The sequence below is a fragment of the Arachis duranensis genome, chromosome 2 (assembly GCF_000817695.3).
Source record: "Arachis duranensis cultivar V14167 chromosome 2, aradu.V14167.gnm2.J7QH, whole genome shotgun sequence".
NCBI lineage: Eukaryota > Viridiplantae > Streptophyta > Magnoliopsida > Fabales > Fabaceae > Arachis > Arachis duranensis.
In genome coordinates, this window is record NC_029773.3 from 40265292 (window position 1) to 40286282 (window position 20991).

Here is a 20991-nt window from a genome sequence, read left to right on the forward strand (position 1 = left end):
GTACTTTAGTTACACCTCTATATTTATTCTCAAATTTTTTTATTGTTTTATTAAGTCAATTGTTTGTTATTTGATTTTTGTTATGAATTTTTTCATGACAGGTTTTCCAATCATCTTAAGAAAAGGGTCAATAATAAAGTACATGTTGAAGGATCTATCATTGAATCATACCTAATTGAAGAGATTTCTCACTTTTATGAGTACTATTTCACCAAACTAGCATCGACACAAATGAAAATGATGACGGTGATGATTCAATGCAACCAACTTTGTTTGTTTTTAATTTGCTTGATTATTTGGCTGGTGAATGCAAAATTTGTTATTTAGATGACAAAGAATTTAATGCAGCCATAAATCATATACTAATAAACTGTAATGAAATTAAGCCATATATTGAATGAGTATTTATCTTCCTAGATATATTCTTACTATTAATAACATTTTCTTTTATATTAATAATTTTAATTTTTTTGAAATTCATGTGCTATAGGATCTTTGTGTACTTAATACATTAAGATCATATTATTTTAAGTGATGAACAAGTTGATTAATTTATTGAAGCAAATTTTGTAAAGTGGTTTATAAATTATATAAGTCAACATGATATAATAGTCTTATTGTACACATATTTTTTGGTAGATGACATATTATATTCTAATTTATTGGTTCTTATTTAATGTAGGTTCATGATCCTTTAAATAATGTGACGGATTTAAATATTCATTCCTTGGCATGAGATCCTTTGAGAATTGTTAGATGTTGGCCTATCTTCAAAGTCAATGGCTTCAAGTTTCACACAAGATCTCACTCAAGTGGGAAGTCAACTCAGAATTATAGAATATGTGTCAAAAGCACAGGTTATGGTGAATATAAAAATGATTTATATGGCCAGCTTGATGAGATTATTCAATTTGAGTATATTAGGCTACCACTAAAAAGAGTTGTACTATTTAAATGTTAATAGTTTGATCCTATAATTGGCAAAGGAAAAAAGATAAATAAAGAGTATAGAATCATACAGATTCGCAAGAATCGACGATATAATAAATATGATCCATTTATCATTGCACACAAAGTAATCCAAATATATTTTGCTCCTCATCCAATGAGCAACATCAAGAAAAAAGCAGAATTGTGGTTTGTATTCAAGACCAAAGCAAAAAGTGAGATTGAGATTGAAATAACGGACGATTTTACATATCAGGAAGAAGCAACAAATCAATCTAATAGTCATATCTCAGATGATATTGATATTATTGTTGACTTATTGGATACCAATAGTACAGAAGAAGAAGAAGAAGAAGAAGAAGAAGAAGAAGAAGAAGAAGAAGAAGAAGAAGAAGAAGAAGAAGAAGAAGAAGAAGAAGAAGAAGAAGAAGAAGAAGAAGGTGATGATGATGATGATGATGATGATGATGACGACGACGACGACGACGATGATGAGACACTTGGGGATGAGAACAAAAACATGGACAAGGACATAGACGAAGAAGAAGATGAAGACAGGGACGAAGACAAAGAAGAGGATAAGGACAAAGATGATAACGAGGACGAGAAAAATAAGGATGAAGATCAAAATGAATAGCATGAAAAAATATACTATAAAAAGTACTCAATTATATTTTTTTTTAATTTTTAATATACCTTAATTTTATGAAAAAGTATATGACTTTTTTATTTTACATGATTTTTTAATTATATTTTATTTTTACTTTTTTTAGGAGATTAAATATAATTTATTTTAAAGATTTTTATATATGTCATTCTTTTAGATACACCTTATCTTAAATTTATTACAAAATTAAATTTTGAATTATTATAACGTAATAATTAAAAGAATAAATTAAAAAAATATGAAATAATTAAAAAAATAAAAAATTAAATAAAACAATTTATATTAGAAATTTAATATTAAATATAATAAAAATAAAAGAATAAAAAGAAAAAATGCTCATAAATATGATTAAATCTAACAAAAAAATGAAAGAAAAATTCAAAAAAGAAACAATGTTCTTCAAAATAACAAAAAAACATAAGTGTTATATAACATATATGTATTCAAATTTTGTTTGCTTTTACTTTTATTTGATTTTATTCTATATTTTTGTGTGGATTAGAAAATAATATTACTAATATACGAATAATGTTAAAACAAGTTAAACTAATTTTATAAAGGCAAAAAAATTTAGTTGTTATAAAAGAGTGCATAAATAAATATTAACTACCTATTAATCTAATTTTTTAAAATAAATATATGTAGAATGAAGGGATGACGTTCTTGTTGGTGACATATGGTATACTAAAATGAACAGTAGTGTCACATGACATAGCACAACTTTGTTCGCGTGTCAATCATGTGCCACGTGTTTTAAAATAATTTGTTCACGTAATATTAATATGCTATCTTTAAAGTGATTTAAATTGATTCCAAAATTTCACACATGACTCATTTTAGCTCTTAAAATTAAAAAATACTAATCAAATTAGCCCCCTAATAATTCTCTCATTTTTTATTTCATAAATTTAAAATAATTAATATCTTTTAAATCTTCTAATTTTTCATCCATCTTTTCAAATGTACATTAAATAAAATTCTTGTTACATAATTGAAAAAACTATTTCAAGAATCTTTAAAATACAAAACTAGGAACTGATGATGAAAGACGATTTAATATTCTTTTGTTTAATTTGTTTGTTTTCTTACTGGATTAGGCCATTAATCATTTTTCAATTTTGACAATATATATGGTTTTTGAATGAAGGCGTGTGAAGGTTTGATTTTGATAATTAATTTAAAAGAAAGGAAAAATAGAAAAAAATAAATATTTATTAATATTTATATAAAGAAAAATTTAATCATTCTCATGGTATAATTTTCAAACCATTTAGACTAAAATAAAAAATGCATATTTTAGTCAATTATATATTTATCTTATTGAATTAATATAATTACATCTTATAAAAGTTATTAGTATTAAATTATTATACAAATTATATGATCAAAATAAAAATTTAAAAATATTTAAAAGAAATTCTGTATTTATGCAATATGCAAAAAATAAAACAAAAATTAAAGGATTCAAAAAATTAATTTTAAATTTATGAAATAAAAATGAGAAAAATTATTTTAGGAACTAATTGGATTTACAATTCTTTAATTTTACGAGTTAAAATGAGCCATGAATAAAAATTTAGAGGTTAATTTGAATAGCTTAAAATAATAATATTAATAACACATTAACAAATTATGTTGTGACATGTAGCACAAAATTGACACATAGACAAATTGTGTTATGACACGTGGTGTTACTATCCATATCAGCATGTCACTTGTTGTTAACAAACACGTCATTCCTTCCTTTTATTTGACCAAATATTGTTTTATAACATGTGGCACTAACAACGTCAGCATACCACGTCAACACGGTGTTAATGAAAATTATCTGAAAGGCTAATGTGAGTTACGAAGTGAAAATTCAGGATTTAAATTGAAACAATTGAAATTTCAAGAACTAATTTAAGATTGGAGACAAATTTTAGGGAATAATGTGAGTATTAACTCGTGTTTTAGTTTTAGTTTTTCTCGGTATTCCCCAACTTGACAGATCAAAAACTAATCCACCGCGGTATTAAACTCCATTTAAGGATTTGTCGCTGGCCAATGGGTTGCTACATTCACAAGGCGAGATTCGAAACCCCCAACACTTGCTTAAGCGAGCTAGTGAGCTAACTACTAGACTAACCTAATTTAATTAACTCATGTTTTAGTTTAATTATTTTCAAAATTACATAAATGGTTTATCACATAATTAAGCCCATGTGGTCTTAGTCATGATGATTGTGAGCAGTTTTTGCTTGCCTGAAGGATGTCGAATACTGCTTCCCCAAACAGAGGTATGGTTTCCTTGAAAAGACAAAAGAGAAAGAGAAGTTTTTTTAACAGAAGAGCATATATAAGATAAAAATTTATTAAGAGTATATAAAGAAAAGCGTACAAGAGTTTTGTCAACAGTATACTAAAAAATTTTGAGTTAATCTATAGCTCCTACATTAGACACTAAATGCTAGATTAAAGAAAGAGATTGCTTTTAAGTAAATTATTATGCTTGGCTTTATGCCTTAAAAATGCTATTCAGAAAAAATATGAAAAATGGCACTTTGCACTTACATGTCCATAAGCGATCATTTTAGTACCTTATACCAAGAAATAATTTAAAAATATACATTAAAAATCAACTCCTAAATAAGTCATAATGTATTTTATATAATTTCAAGATAAATTTTATATTTTAATATATATTATATATGATTGAATGATTTGATGACTAATTTTTTTTTTCCCGATATACGTAGCATGGTTGATTTCTCAATTATGGTATAAGAGGAGGAAAAAGAGCTTTCAAGTGTTTAACTAGGATTGCACTTGTGTTGTTTGTGTTTGAATCTTGTTAATCGGACAATCATATTATTTACACACTAAAATAAACTACTAAAATTAGCTACTATTATAAAATATATATTGAAATACAAAATACATATTAAAAATATGTTAAACAATATATGTATTTATATATAAATACATAATAGCTAATTTTGGTGACTGATTTTAGCGTACAAATAATTTTTTGTAATCCGATTATTTAGTGATAAAGTTTATTTTACAACCATACTATATGTACACTAAAATCAAATTAACTACTAGTATAAAATACATAATGAAATATAAATACACATTGAAATAAATTAAACCACATATATTTATACACAAATATATTAATAGCTATTTTAGTGATTAATTTTAGTGTACAAACAACATTTTTGTTTATTTTATGACTTATGCCACCAACTGTAAATCAGAGACTCATCAGAGAGATGGTAAAGTAGTTATCCAATAAGAACATATTTTCACATATATTTGCATTTAATTCATGTATTTTCATATAGTTTTATTTAGCATCTTGATTAATAGTTTTAATAGAGATGGTGTCATTCTTAAATTTCATGCATGTTAGGCATCTATAGAATTTTTGATATTTTGTAGGATTTGTGAAAAAATCAAAGAAAGAAATGAAAATAAGCAAAATAATTTAATTGATCAGGAGTATTTTTTCAGTTATTTGTCTTATTTTGACAATATCTATCTCATCCGAAATCCTGTTAATATGGCTGATGAATTCATATTTGACGATATTTGGTTTGAATTGAGTAGATTTCATTACACAAACTCACATTTATTCATCTAAATAGCATACTTTTGTGCTTTCTCTCTAAATTGTACATAATTGTGAAAACATGTTCTTTTGTGCTTATTTTGATTAGTTTATTCCATTTACCTTCCATTCGATACCTTGATATTATTTGTGAGTGATTTCAGATGAATAAGGTAGGGATGGCTTGGTGAGAATGGAAGAGGAGCATACAATTGGGAGAAAACATGAAGAAAACAAAGGAGAAACACACAGCCATGCGTGCGTGCGCACAAGAATGCCCCCATTAAAAAGTCATGTAGCTCGCGATTTTGTGGGTTTCTAGGCCCATTTTTGAAGTGCTGAAGGCTGGTTTGAGAGGCTATATTAAGGGCATGTCAACACATCTGAGGGGAGCCAACTTAAAATAGGAAAAACACATAGTAGGAGTACGAGTAGTGTAGATTGGGAAATTCTCTCTTAGGTTTAATTAGGGTTTGTAGCATTTTATACTTCAAGTTTGATTTTGGATTCTAGCAATTTTTATTATAAGTATTTCTTTAATTATCTCTTTTATTATACCACTTGCTCTACACTTTCTTCTACTTTAATTTCTGGTACACGAAATTGCAATCACACTTTTGCAACTCCGCACAACTAACTAGCAAGTGCACTGCGTCGTCCAAGTAATAAAACCTTACGCGAGTAAGGGTCGATCCCACAGAGATTGTCGGCTTGGAGCAAGCTATGGTCATCTTGTAAAATCTTAGTCAGACGGTTTCAATTGGTTATGAGGTTTTGATAATTAAAAGATAAATAAAACATAAAATAAAATAAAGATACTTATGTAATTCATTGGTGGGAATTTCAGATAAGCGTTTGGAGATGCTTTATTGCTTCTGAACCTCTGCTTTCCTATTGTCTTCATCCAATCATGCGTGCTCCCTTCCATGGCAAGTTGTTTGTTGGTGGATCACTGTTGTCAATGGCTACTATCTGTCCTCTCAGTGAAAATGGTCCAGGTACAGTTTTTGAACGGCTAATCATCTGTCGGTTCTCACTTGTGTCGGAATAGGATCTCTATATCCTTTTGCACAATGTCACTGCACCCAACATTCGTGAGTTTAAAGCTCGTCACAGTCATCCCATCCTAGATCCTACTCGGAATACCACAGACAAGGTTTAGACTTTTCAGATCTCAGGAATGCTGCTAATTAGTTCTAGCCTATACCACGAAGATTCTAATCTCACGGATTCGGATGCTCTGTTGTTAGGAGAGGCGAGTTAAATCCATGGATTATAGACCCAAGAGATTATACTCTGGCTATCGTCCAATGACTACGTTGAACATCATGTAGACCGCTTGTGGTTGTCAGGCACGCGGATCTTGGCTAAGCGAGTAACGAAGATAGTGGGTGATTGTCACGGGTTACCCCTTCATTCTGACTTAAATGAATTAAGAACGAAAGTATATCTTGGAGAATAAGTAGGCGTGAATTGAAAGAGAAACAATACTACTTGCATTAATTTATGAAGAACAACAGAGCTCTGCACCTTAATCTATAAGGTGTAGAAACTCCACCGTTGGAAAATACATAAGAGAAAAAGGTTTAAGCATGGCCGAATAGCCAGCTTCCCCAAATGTGAAAAATGGCATAAGCCCCCTAATACAATAGTAAAAAGTTCTATTTATACTAAACTAGTTACTAGGGATTACAGAAAATAAGTAACTAAGTTTAGATAGTGCAGAAATCCACTTCCAGAGCCCACTTGGTATGTATTTGGGTTGATCTTTGAAGCTTTCACGTGCATATGCCATTCTTGGAGTTAAACGCCATCTTGGACGTTTGGACGTTTAACTCCAGTTCTGGTGCCAGTTCCGGCGTTTAATGCCAGAAAAAGGGTCTCTGGTGGGCGTTTGGATGCCAGTTTGGGCCGTCAAATCTCGGGAAAAGTATGGACTATTATACATTACTGGAAAGCCCAAGATGTCTACTTTCCAACGCAATATAGAGCGCACCAATTGAGCTTCTGTAGCTCCAGAAAAACCACTTCAAGTGCAGGAGGGTCAGAATCCAATAGCATCCGCAGTCCTTTCTTAGCCTCTGAATCAGACTTTTGCTCCTCAATTTCAGCCAGAAAATACCTGAAATTACAGAAAAACACACAAACTCATAGTAAAGTCCAGAAATATGATTTTTGCATAAAAACTAATAAAATATATTAAAAAGTAACTAAAACATATTAAAAACTACCTAAAAACAATGCCAAAAAGCGTATAAATTATCCGCTCATCAAATTCCTTTGTCAATATATACATAGTTTTGCAATTTTGGATTTCTAGTTGGTTAATTTGATGTTTGATGATTATTACATGTTTATTTGAGTTGCTTTTATTTATTTTGAGCTTTTGTGATTCATAGCTTTCATTAGTTTATCAATTTTGCCATGTTTTATGTTTATGCCCATTATCTGCTTGATGAAATGCCAATCTTAGTTTTGGGGTAATTTCCACCCCTTGGATTGGGAAAAATGAGTTTATGGATTACTAGAGGCATAATGTCCAACATTTAGTGATAATTCTTTGGTTGTTAGTTGTTATTGTTTCTACTAACGCTAGCTTTTTACCAATTAATTTGGTAAGTTAGCTAGGATTTGAGGATTAATGACAATTATGCTCACTTAACTTATCCTTTGATGTTAGGGGTTGACTTAGTGAGATTAATCCATCATATTTATCATAGTTGTGGTTATGGCAAGGAACAGATTTAATAACTCATCCCAAGTCAATGTTTCATTTATGTTTTGAACCATTTTTCCATCATTTTATAGCATTACTTGTCTATACTACATACATAGTTCTTTTATTTCTTTCATTAGTTTATTAATTGCAACTTTGTTTTGTTCTTTAATTCCTTTATTTTGTTTTCTTTCATTATTAAAAACCCTCTTTGTTTTCTCGCAACCAAAATTGTGCGCTCATTGTCACTAGTTCATAGGGAGAACGACCCGGCAGTCTAAATACTCTCGGTTAAGTTGATTTGAATTGTGACATCTACAGAATTTAAATTTGATTGATGGTCAATTTTTGGGTTTGGAACTATACTGGCAACGAAAATCTATTTTGTGAAAATTCCTAACCCGCTCTAGGCCATCGTCAAATTTTGGCGCCGTTGCCGGGGAGCTAGCGTCATGAGTGCTATATTTTGGTTGTTGTTAATATGTGAATAGTGTGAATAGATACTTTTTTGTTGTTTGTTTGCTTTTGTTGGTAATTAGGATTTTTTTATTTTGTTAAAGTGATGTCTTTAGCTTTTATTTTCAACTTTCTCGATGAGTTATCACCCTCTTGGTTTGGAGTTTGGTCGTGATCATATTATAGGGTTTGATGACTTAAATTTTGGATTGTATCATGGGATTGGAGCATCAATTTTGGAAGGAGCAATCTCCTCTATACTACAATGAACCATACCCTTCCAATGCACATACCCAACTCAAGGATATGGTGAATTTTCCTATGACTATACACCTTCACCATCACATACCTATGACCCATACCCCCAACATAATCCTCAACCACCACATTTTCAAACACCACATCACTACTACCAATAACCACATCCATACATACACCTCAAGACACTTACCAACATGAACTACCTCCTATATATACAACCTTTCTCCCAAACTATGAACATCATTCTTCTCCCCAATGTGAAGCTTTCCCACCCTTGACCCAAGACCATCAAGACCTTCAAGCGTTTCTCCAAGAGCAAGAAGGATTCCGAAGGACACAAGGGCAATTCATGGCGACCATTGGTGCAGAATTTACAACCACAAACTAACCGGCAAGTACATTGGGTTGTACCAAGTAATACCTCAGGTTAATGAGGGTCGATCCCACGAGGATTGATGGACTAAGCAACAATGGTTGATTAATTTACTTAGTTAGACCAGAAAATGTTGTTGAGAGTTCAAAAAGCATTAAACAGTAAATTCAGAATATCATAAAGCAAGCATTAAACAAGTTGAGAAAACAATATGGAGAAGGCAGTTAAGCCTTCAGAGTTATATATTTTCTGGATTGACTTTTCTTACTAATTTATTTTAATCATGCAAGATTTAATTCATGGCGAATTATATGTGACTAGACCCTAATTCCTTAGACCTTTCTAGTCTCCTCTAATTCTCATCAACTGCCAATTCCTTGGTCAATTAATTCCAATTAGAGGGTGAAATTCAAAAGTTTATATGCCACAGACATCCTAATTATCCAAATATAAGAGGATTATATGTCACGTATCCTGTTAAATCTAGATAATTAAAATTTAGGAGAAATTATTTTCAAGCTTTTGTTCAAGTAAAGAGCTTTTCCAAGTTATACAAGAACTCAATTAGAAAGAGGGTCATACTTCCATTCCACCCAAATTCATAAGATAAAGAACGAAAACAATTCTTAAATTTTAAATCAGTACATGAATTAAAATAGAAAAACAATAGAATCAATCCATACAAATAGACAGAGCTCCTAACCTTAACAGTGGAGGTTTAGTTGCTTATGGCTCAGAGAGAAAAACTGGGATTCAGGTAAACTGTGAATTGTAAGTAATGCAGAATAATGGATAGAAGTTTCTTTTTTTCTTTTATATCTAATCCTAATTAATTTAAAATCTATTTTCTAAAACTAAAATAATATCTTTTCCTATTTTAAAATAAAAATAAAGTTTAAATCAGAATTAATTAAAGAATCCGCCCCTTGTAACGTGGGGACCACTTGGCTTCACTAGGATCATGCCTGACTTCATGCTGTTCACCACACAAGGCGCCTAACTTGAACTGAAGAGCACGCCTTACTTGCTTGATTCATGGGTGGACCACGCCTAACTTGATCTTGCCCTTCACTGATGTGCCTTACTTTGATTAAGTAACAAGGCCTTGCGCCTTACTTGAAGTGAGGGATGGAGGCTGCACCTTACTTGGTACAAGAGGCCTTCTTTGCTGCGCCTTACTTGTACCCTCCTGAGAGTACAAGTTTCCATGGCGCCTAACTTGGTTTCCTTTGCGCCTAACTCGCCATGAGTCGCCATAACTTGCATGTTGTTGTTGTGTCTTGCGCCCAACTTGAGACGTCTCAAGTTAGGCGCAGCCTTGGTAGAGTTGATGGAAGAGAAGTATGAACTATTATATATCGTTGGAAAGCTCTGAAAGTTAGCTTTCCAATGCCACTAAAATCACGTCCATTGAACCTTTGTAGCTCGAGTTATTTAGGTTTGAGTGCAGAGAGGTCAGGGTCTACAGCATCATTTGCCTTCTTCTCTTTTTCTGCGGAAACTCCATCAAATCCAGCCAAATGCTACCTAAAATAAACAGAATTGCACAAGACTCAAAGTAGCATCCATAGTGGCTAAAAGATAATTAATTATTGATTAAACTCAATAATTTAAATGCAAATTCACTAGGAAAAGATAGGAAAGATGCTCACACATTACAACACCAAACTTGAATTGTTGCTTGTCCTCAAGCAACCAAAACTAATATAAGCTTTGGATGTGAATTTGCATGAGAGTGAGAGTTCAATTAAACTTGTGTTTCTTCTTGAAGTGGGGTTTACAACTGCAATCCTGAATAGGTTTGGCATCTCACTATCCTTTGAATCAAAAGAATGTTACGGTCACTCGGAATTAGAATCCGGATAATATTATGAATTCTCTAGTCTTTTATATTTCATCTTAATCCGTGAACACATCAAATTTCTTTTTGGTGCTTTGCACCTTAAGCCTAGCTGTGACTTTAAATATTTTGTCTCAAGCTTCACTTGACACAAAAACACCACAAGCTCTTAACTGGAAAACTCTCTTTAAGTTTTGGTTTTTTTTCAGTTACTCCCAGACAGTGGTGCTCAAAGCCTTTGGCATGCCACTACAAGAAAAAAGGCCTATGGCCACGCTTTTTTTTTTGCTACGCTTTAAAAGCATGGCCAAAAGTGGTCAATGGCCACGCTTTTGTGAGGGTGCCGATTGAATAGAGATTCGGCCACGTTTTTTCTCGTTACGCTTCAAAAGCGTGGCGAAAAGGGTCAACAGCCACGCTTTTGCAAGGGTGGTAGTTGATTAGAGATATGGCCATGTTTTTTTCTGCCACGCTTCAAAAGCGTGGCCATAGACAAAAATAGGAACGTTTTGAAAGCGTAGCAACAGGGTTTCATTACAGCAACTTTTATAAAGCGTAGCCATATCCTAATGTTCTTTTGGCACATTTTAAAAGTGTGGCCATATCCTAGTATTTTTTGGCATGCTTTAAAAGCGTGGCTAAAAGGTTTTAAAAAAAGAAAAAACCTAATAACCCGCCCCAAACCCAATAACCTATGTATCCTAACCTAAAACTTTGCCGACAATTCCCCACCCTTCATCGAGACTCTCTTCTTCGAGACTCTCTCACTCTCAACTCTTACGCCATCACTCTCATCGATCTATGGATACCCTGGATGAGCTCAGATCCCCACCGTCACCAGCACCATCCTCGTTGCATCGTTAGCCTCCGCCTCGTCTCATCCTTGCCTCTGCCCTAGCATCCAACAATGTCGTCGTAGTTTCGTGCTCTCCTGTCGTCTTCCTGCGATGGCCACCATGCCTTCCTTGTCATCGCGATGCTAACATCCCATCCACCACACCTCCACCTCGTATTTGCCTCACTGTTTCTGCTTTACTCCTTCATCCCTGTTGGTGTGTTTAATCCCTTCGTCCCTCGCGGTTTCTGTGTTACCTCTAATACTTTCTTCGTTGTTAATAATTTTCAATCCTCAATGTCGATTTACTTTTTGGTTTGTGTTTCAGGATGTTAAGAACGGCATTTCGAAGATGCAATCCTTGCAATCTAACCACGCTAAAGAGTTGAAGATGCGTGAATCACTCGAAGCTAGTTGCATCACTCTCAGAAGAGGTTCTTAATAATAATAATAATAATAAATAATTTTTCAGAATCGAGAATTTTGTTCGCCTCTGCATGTTTCATATTGCTAAAATTGAGTTTGTAAGTTTCATTGCAGAGAATGAAAATATGGCGAAACGGTACATGGAGTCTTTAAATAATCTGGATGATCAGGTGCTTGAAGTTATGCCCTGGACTCAATTTTCTTGTTTGAGTAGAGCAGGTGGTACTATAAGGATGAAATAAACATGCTTTGGATCTATGATTAAAAGTTGGTTTTAAATTCTGGTACGTAATTGTAGTGTCATCATTGAAGCTACAATAAATTCATCAATATTGTGAATTTTATGATTATTTACAACCACTATCCAGTTGCAATTTCAGCTGAATTAACCAATTTTATTCAAAGTTAGCTGCAAATTTTTATAACTGTGGGTTTGGTACGAGGCCTGAAAGTAGAAATAGGGGGAAAGAAATTTTCATGGACTTAATTTATGTAAATTTCTTTCTCTTACTCTTAATACTATTTGTTCCTTTGTCAATAATGTTTAATCCCTTCGTCCCTCCGCCTTCGTCCCTGCTGGTAATGTATTAAATATCAGTTCTATTAGTTAAAAAATAATGTTAAATAATATTGTTGAAGTAAAACAGACCTAGAAGAAAGTCACATTGAATAAGATGTTGAGTCGAATGCAAGGTGTTTGGTTTTAGTTTTGGTTGATTGTCCTGTTATGAAATTAAAGCAACATTTTGTGCTATGTATGTTGGTTTTGGTTGACTGCCCTGTTATGAAATTAGTGTAGCGAGTGGTATGTGAGTTGAGGGAATAAAGGTCGTTTAAATGTGTACTGCATTTGGAGGCAGGTTGAGAAAAAAAAAGGACATGGTGTTCCTAGCAGCAATTTTTATTCTTCATGCAGGCACTCTTTTCATTCTCTCAGGCCTTATTGTCAACGCAATGCAGGTAATTAATTAAGATCCAATTTGCAAATTGTGTTGTTATATATCTAAATATGTGTTGACTTTATTTAACTATTGTCTCAGCTGACTTCTTTAACTATAGCTTCATCTGTAAAATATGTATCTAAGCTTCTTCTTTGATGGATTTATGTCATGTTGATTCATATTCTGTTTTGGTGCCTGTCCTTTATCAGATTCAAGAATCTGACGAAGCAAGAAGGAAGTTCTCAAATGCTAAATCTCCTTCTTCCTACCAATTTTTTGGAGATCAGAACAAAGTTGCAGACGTGGCTGATCAAGCTACTTTGTCAAAGTTTTCAGTATGTATCTTTTCCGTTAATGAATTACTAATAATTTTCTGAATATACACATTCAGGTAGATAATAATAAGACATGCACATTGAAGACACAATTGTGTTCTAGGGAGCACAGTTTTCTTTTCAATTTCTTTCTGGCCATTGCAAATATAGTTCTTCATCCCGTGTTTGTAGGCATGAAAATCATTAGTCAGATAAAAACAAGGCAGGACAAAAAATAATTTCTCAACAGCCTCTTGCTAAAACTTTCCAGTGTTTTAGTGTTGAAATCCACCGTCCCAGTGTAAATTGAATAAGTTGGAATCCATTTGTTTGTGTTTTATGTTCAATTAGTTAAGCCATTTGCTATCAATACTGAGAAGCAAGCCATAAAGTTAATACATAGAAATGATGGATTTTGACATATAGTACCAGAAACCCTTAATCATGTCATAAAAAGGACAACAATGGCTAACTAAGTGGCCTGAATAGCTTTTATGCTTTATCAAAGCGTATTATTGTTTAATATAGTTAAGATGAGGTTTTACTTGTCCCATGGATTATCAAATTCCTAACCTGGTATTTTTTAGGGGATATTTACTTTTGCTTTTTGGATTTTGGTGCATTAATAACATAAAAGGGTGTAACACTGGTATTGAATCATATATTATCATTAGCAAATTCAATATCTTATATTATCCATTCAAAACAGGGGCATTTAAAAGTTGATGTTTGACAGAGTTCATCGTCTTCTATTTTCTGTGTTCATCTGCCATCTCCAATGCTGTTCATACCCTTGTTTGTGTTTTTCTTTCACTTATTATTATCCTTTATAAACTGTTTGCATTGCATTCATATATATATATATATATATATAATTTCAGGATTTCCCAAGAGTTCTGAGGCTGGCGAAGCTGAGCAACAATGGTGTTGTGCTCTTATGCAAGAACACGGGTTTTTCTTTCTCTTCCCTCAAATAGAGGAACCTTCTGGGAGGACATGGTTCAAGCCATGGTGTTTTTCTTTGTGTTAGTTTCTTAATCTACATCTGCTATTGTGCTTTTAGATATTCTCTCTTGTCAAGGTTGGGTTGTCCCAGAATTGATGAAAAATGAGTAATTGCTTACAATTAGCCTTTCTAGATTGTCTTACAATTCCTGTGCTTTTGGTTGCAAGCATATGTGGAAAAGGTTCACAAGGCCTAGTGAATACAGTTTAGAAAATTTAGCCACCTAATTTGTGGATTCTATTTTAGGAATTGTTATTTATTGTCTTAGATGTGTATTATGTTTCCTTACACCCAGATTTTTGTTTTAGGATGAGGACATTTTCTTTTGGGACGAGGACCTTGGAGTTTAAGAGTTCCACCCAGATAAGAATGTTGAAAACAATCTCTGATTTCTGAAAGTTAGAAAAAATATAGTTTGATGCTCTTAGATTGTTTAATTAAAAACAAAATTGGTGGAGATTACTTCTGTTTTATTTTTTTTAAATGGGCACTCCTATAATGTTACAAAATCTTAATGATTCTCAAATGATTTTCTGTTATATATCTATCGTTAAAAGTGAAAGGCTGGAGATTTCACAACCAGCACTTGATCCTCAACTTTCTGAAAGGTCTTGCTGTAACCAGCTCTGGAGATTTTTCAATTACTTACTGTGCTTAGAATTGGGCTTTGACTTCCTTGGTATCCAAATTGAAAGGTCTTGCTAAGAGAAAAAAGTTAGAGGACTTGAAAATTGGTCCAGTTCTCACTGTAAGTACATATCTTTCATTTTCTTAAACTTAAAATAAAAATAAGTGTTGGCAGCTTCATACATTTGTGTATTATTCTCCCTAAGATATGATTTGTGCAGAGAGAACTACTCTTGAGTGCTGTAAGTGAGAAGATATGAACGAATTCTAGAGTTAATTGAAATAAGTTATACATAACTATTCTAGTGTTCATATCCATGCTTTTGATTGATGATTAAAAAGGAGTTTTTCTGGTGGGGGTGGGAGCTACGGACAATTTGCTGCTTTCAGGTTAAACACACATTTCCAAGTTTGTGCCCTAGTTGATATAGGTGTGCATTATTTATTTGTTTGACATGATTGGTAATGGTAAACTGCAGACTGTGGAGTCATATATCCAATAGTATATTAGTTGTTTGATAAATAATTACTCAGAGGTTCTTTTTAATTTTCTTACTTTATTTCACTTCTTTTTTTATTTTTTTTTTATTTTTTTATGTGCAGTTTACAACTGAATCAATGTTGTAAATAGAGAAAATTAAATAGAAGAAAAGCACAGCTTAACGAAAAGCTTTTGAAGATGCATATACTCAAAATCATGTTCTTACATACTTTTGGTTGTTGTGCTTGTAAGAAGGACATACAAAATTGGAGGTTGTGATTTGAGCAGCACTGCTCCTCCTTATACCAGGTAAAGTTTCGGTAATAAGTAATTCAATTGGCTTTCTCTTTACTTTCCTAGACTTGAAGGAAGATTATCTATTTTCTTCAGGTGGATTGAAATGATGGCTCCTGGATTAGTAATATGTAATTCAAGGATGGTAGCTTGCTTAGAATCTTCGTTAGCTTGGGTACTAGTAGTGTTTTTTTGTTTCAGTAAAAACTAGTGGTCTCTTTTGTAACTTCCTATTGATTCTAAAATTTTTTCTCTTATGTAATAATATGTAAAGGAAGTAGATAATGTAATAATTGTTGTAATGATTTTGATTTTTGGTATTTTGTTAGAGCATGTCATGTGATCAATCACACTATATTTGGTGACAAGTTTATAAAGATTGGATTAGTTGATTTAAAATTAGTGGTTATTGTATAAACTTTACAATTATCTATGAATTTTATAAGATTTTATTACAAAGATTAGAGAAAGAACAATAGAACCTGAACAAAGTTATAGCTACGCTTTGAAAGCGTAGTCATATTGTACAACAGTCATCAACAGCTACACTTTAAAAGTGTAGCCATATCTCTTGCTACTAGCACTCTTTAAAAGCGTAGCCATATCTTTTGCTACTGGCACGCTTTAAAAGCGTAGCGATATCTCTCGCTGTTGGCACGCTTTAAAAGCGTAGCCGTATCTCCAACTATTGGCACGCTTTAAAAGCGTACCGATATCTTTCACATACAGCCATGCTTAAAAGCGTGGCAATAGATAAAAGTGTGGCGACAGAAAAAGCATGGCCATAGGTCACCAAAAGCGTGGTAATAAAGCAACTGGCACGCTAGCAGTTGTGACCCTTTCAAAAGCGTGCCGGTAGCTCAAAAAGCGTGGCAAAAAGCTATTGCTACGCTTTTTTCAACTTTTCGCCACGCTTTAAAAGCGTAGCAAAATCCTGGTTTCCTTGTAGTGTACTCTGTTAAATGCATTTGATCTCGACTCTTAGTGTTTTGTCTCAAGGATTACTTGACACAATCACACCACAAGTATATGACCAGGGAAATAACTCTTTGAGCTTTTAATCATGTCTGACCTCCCTAGTCATTGATGTTCAGAGCCTTGGACCTTGCTTTTATTATTATATATATTTTTCTTTTGCTGTTTCTTTTACTTCAAGGATTAAACTCTCACTTATTGCAGAGAATTCATAATAGCTCTCTAAATTTCTATTCCTTGTACATCAATATTCTTTGATTCAAATTTAAATATGCACAGTTCATATCATGCATTCAAAGTCACAGAAAACACCACCACATTTGGATAAATGAGAATACTATTAAGAATAAACTCAGTTTCTCACGCATCATATCACTTCTTTTCTTTTCTTTTTAGATTCAAGTTCAGTGAGTGGTACATGAAACATTTTTTTACTAAAAGCAAATGACAGAATGAAATAAAATCTAAGAACTAAAAGTACTAAAGATCATGTAGGCAATCAAAGCAACAGAAAACAAAAGACAACAAAATAAGAACGGAAGAGAAACAGAATGAAAGGAACTCAACCACCTCAGTTTTCCTAGTGGCCATCTCATCCTTCTGGTTGTGCTCCTCCATGAAGACGATTTGCCTTCCTTTGGTGCTATTTAAAATAAACATAAAAGCCAAAAATCGAAGCGACAACACCAAACTTAAAAATTTGCTTGTCCTCAAGCAAAGAAGAACTGAAAACAGAGAGGAACATAAAAAGACATACGAAGGAGTAAAAATAAATAGTATGAGAAAAGAAGAATAAAATGATAAAAGAGTAAAAAAAGGGTTAAAATNNNNATATATATATATGTATATAGAGGAGGGGGAAGGAATGGTACATTAATGGGAAGGGGAGTGATGAATCCATAATTGATGATGATTTTTTGCTAGAATTGAATAGATTTCATCACATAAATTTACACTTATTCCCTTGAATAGCATGCTTTTGATCTTTCCTCCCAAATTGTGCTTGATTGTGAAAACATGCTCTTTATGCTTTATTTGATCTATTTTTATTCCATTTGCTTTCCATTTGATGCCTTGATATTGTTTGTGAGTGATTTCAGGTGTATAAGGTAGGAATGTGTTGGAAAAAATAGAAAGAGAGCATGCAAAGTGGAGGAAACATGAAGACTCAAAGGAGAAGAGTTCTGAGACGTGTGCGTGCGCACAGCCCCCTGTGCGTCTGCACAAGAACCCAATCAGAGCGCGTGGACCAACCAGAGCGCGTCATGCGTCCAGCCAAGCATCGCCTAGTGTGCGTGCGCACAGCCTCTCGTGCGTGCGCACAGGAAGGAAAATTCGCAAAGTGTGCGGACGCACACACCTGTGCGTCCGCACAGGTGTTCGCACATGACTTCGTTAAAAAGGCACGTGACTCGCAATTTGAGGGTTTTAGAGGCCCATTTCTGAAGTCTCTTAGCTCATATTGGATGAAGAATGAAGTGAATAGCATAGCATATCATTAGGGTAGTTTTAGGAGTAGTAGGAAGTTTTAGTTTAGTTTTTCTCTAAGTTTTCTTCAACCTCTACTAGGGTTTTCATTAGGGTTTTACATTCAAGTGCCATTTTCCATTTTTTATCTTGGATTTTGCTAAGTCTCATTGTAAGTATTCTCTTGTTATTACTCTTTCTAGTTATTTTGTTCTTACATTTCTTCTAATGCAAGTTATAGTTCAATTTTACTTCTCTCTTGCAATTTAAATTTCTTGTTGATGAATTTGATGTTTGATGTTCATTTCATTCTTTCTACTGTCATTCTTGTTGATTGAGATCAGTTGTTGCTTTTAATTTCAAGTCTTTTCTCATTTTCACCATGTTTAAGCTTTTTGCCCACCAAGTGTTTGACAAAATGTCAAACATGGTTTTAGGCTAAGTTTTTACCTCTTGGCTTGGGTAAAGTGAGCACTTGGGTTTCTAGAGTTGGGATGTCCAACATTTAGTGTCAATTCTTGGATTGTTAATTGCTCTTGTTCCCACTAACGCTAAGTTGTTGCTAAGGCAATTAGCAAGCAATTTAGGATTTGCGGGTTAAGGACACTTATGCTCATTTAACTTATCTTCTGATGTGAGGGTTGATCAAGTGAGACTAATCCATCATAATTGTCATAGTTGTGGTTTCAACAAGGAAAGGATCCCTAGCTCACTCCAAGACAATACCCCTTTTTATGCTTTCAATCTTTCATATTTTGTTATGTTAATCTCTTTCATACTTTACTTGTTTATATTACACACTCGGTTCTTTAATTGCTTTATTAGTTCAATCATTACAATTTTGCATGTTCTTTTATTGCTTTATATGTTCATCTCTTCATTGAAAACCCCTTGATCATTATAACCAAAATTTGCACACTCGTTGCCATTGAGTGATTCCTAGGGAGAACGACCCGGGAATTAAACACTCTTGGTTTATATTTGGTTTGAATTATGATAACATTTGATCGATGGTCAATTTGTTGGGTTAGGACTATACTTACAACGCCAATTCCATTTTGGATAATCAAATTCCTAACCCATGCAATTTGGGCATTCGTCAAATTTGGCACCGTTGCCGAGGAAATTCACTTTGAGTACAATGAATGCCATGATTTTGGTTGTGTAAATATGTGAATAGTGTGAATACTTGATTTTTGGTTTGCTACTTGGCACTAGTTGTAGATACTACTTTCCCCTTTAGTAATTTTAGTAGTTATAAGTTGTTAAGTTAGCTTTTGTTTACTTGCTTGCTTGTGTTTTGCTTTTCATAATTGCATGCTTTCATTGCCTCCTCAGTTGAATGACACGGTCGCTTCCAGACCCGATCTTGGCCACTTTTGATCCAAAAATTGAAAGAATTTTAACTCGTATAAGGCAAGCTCGGCGCCGGCTAGCTTTTGTGAATAGTGAATCGGGTTCCCTTGAGGATCACTCCCATTCACTATCACCAATCGTCCGTGACTCTCATTCTTCGATCAACGAGGAGACTCTATATTCATCTGTGGGGAGTACTGAATTGTCTTTGAGTGACTCAGGTGACACTGTCATGGCAGAACCTCTGCGAAGGATTACTTTGAAAGAAGCTGGAGCACTTGATCTTAACTTGCAACCACTTCAGATTTTGTATCCGGCCTTGGATCCAAAGTTTAGGCTTAAGTCTGGCATAATCAACTTTCTTCCCAAGTACAATGGGCTACATGGGGAAGATCCGCTGAAGCACCTTAAGGATTTCCAAGTTGCATGTGCAACCGCAAGGAGACACGGAGCGGATGAATCCACAGGGTTGGTCTTTGCTTTCCCTTTCTCTTTGGAGGGAAAAGCAAAGGAATGGTTTTATACTCAGCCAAGTGAAATTAGATCCAACTGGGACTTGTTGCGTAAGGAGTTCTTGGAAAAGTTCTACCCTCTTTAGAAAACAGACAAGTTGCGAAGAGAGATCTCTTGTATTGTGCAACAAGATGGGGAGACCTTGTATGAATACTGGGAAAGATTCAAGAAGTTATTGGAAGCTTGCCCTCACCACCGGATTGATGAGTTGGTTTTGATTAGTTATTTCTGTCAAAGGATGCAACACCAAGATAAGCTTCTCCTAGATACCGCGAGTGGGGGATCATTGACAAAAAAAAGACTGCAACAGAGGCATGGGAAGTTATATCAGACCTAGCTGACTTAACTCAACACTCCTGGACAAGGACTCCACATCCAAAAGTGTTGAGTGAAGTTTCTCCTTCCGGAGATGCTATTCTGACTAAGACCCTCGATGAAATGACAATCTTGTTACGTCAAATCACCCAAAGTCAACAAATCCCTCAGGCTTTGATAAATGCTCCACCTCAACCTCCTAGGATTGAAGGACCACCAAGGATATGTGGGTTTTGTGCTTGTACTACTCATTACACAGATGAGTGCCCTCAAATCCAATAGGACACTACGTTGGCGGTTGCTAACCCTTCTTATCCACAAAGGACCAATTACAACCAAGGACCCTACCAAAATGGAGGTAATCAAAACCAAGGGTGGAGAGATAACTCAAACCAAAGGTGGAACCAAGCTCCCCAAGCTCAACCTAACCAAAATGCTCAAGCCTATTACCCCCAACACCCCCAAGGTCCGCAACAATACCAACAACCCCCCACAACCTCAATCTCAAGTGAAGTACCAACATCCAAATAGTAGATCCAATCCTTCTCAAGTTAACCAAGCCCCTCCTCCCAATCAAACCCACAT

At 33.9% G+C, this 20991-nt stretch overlaps 1 long non-coding RNA gene and 1 other non-coding gene across 4 annotated transcripts; one reads left to right on the top strand and one right to left on the bottom strand.

The window, feature by feature from the left end:
- The first annotated feature begins 11546 nt into the window (after positions 1–11546).
- On the top strand, positions 11547–16746 carry LOC107474172 (uncharacterized). Of its 3 annotated transcripts, none has more exons than XR_001589196.3 (9): positions 11547–11908; positions 12020–12125; positions 12232–12401; positions 12978–13077; positions 13268–13393; positions 14254–14397; positions 14687–15126; positions 15609–15795; positions 15877–16746. It is a non-coding gene; the product is annotated as an uncharacterized LOC107474172 (long non-coding RNA). The 3 variants fall into 3 exon arrangements; XR_008005695.1 differs by having other exon boundaries at positions 15742–15795; XR_002370500.2 differs by having other exon boundaries at positions 14687–15795.
- Positions 16747–20185: 3439 nt separating this feature from the next.
- LOC127745223 (small nucleolar RNA R71) lies at positions 20186–20292 on the bottom strand. Its single transcript, XR_008006419.1, has one exon. It is a non-coding gene; the product is annotated as a small nucleolar RNA R71 (small nucleolar RNA).
- Positions 20293–20991: the final 699 nt, after the last annotated feature.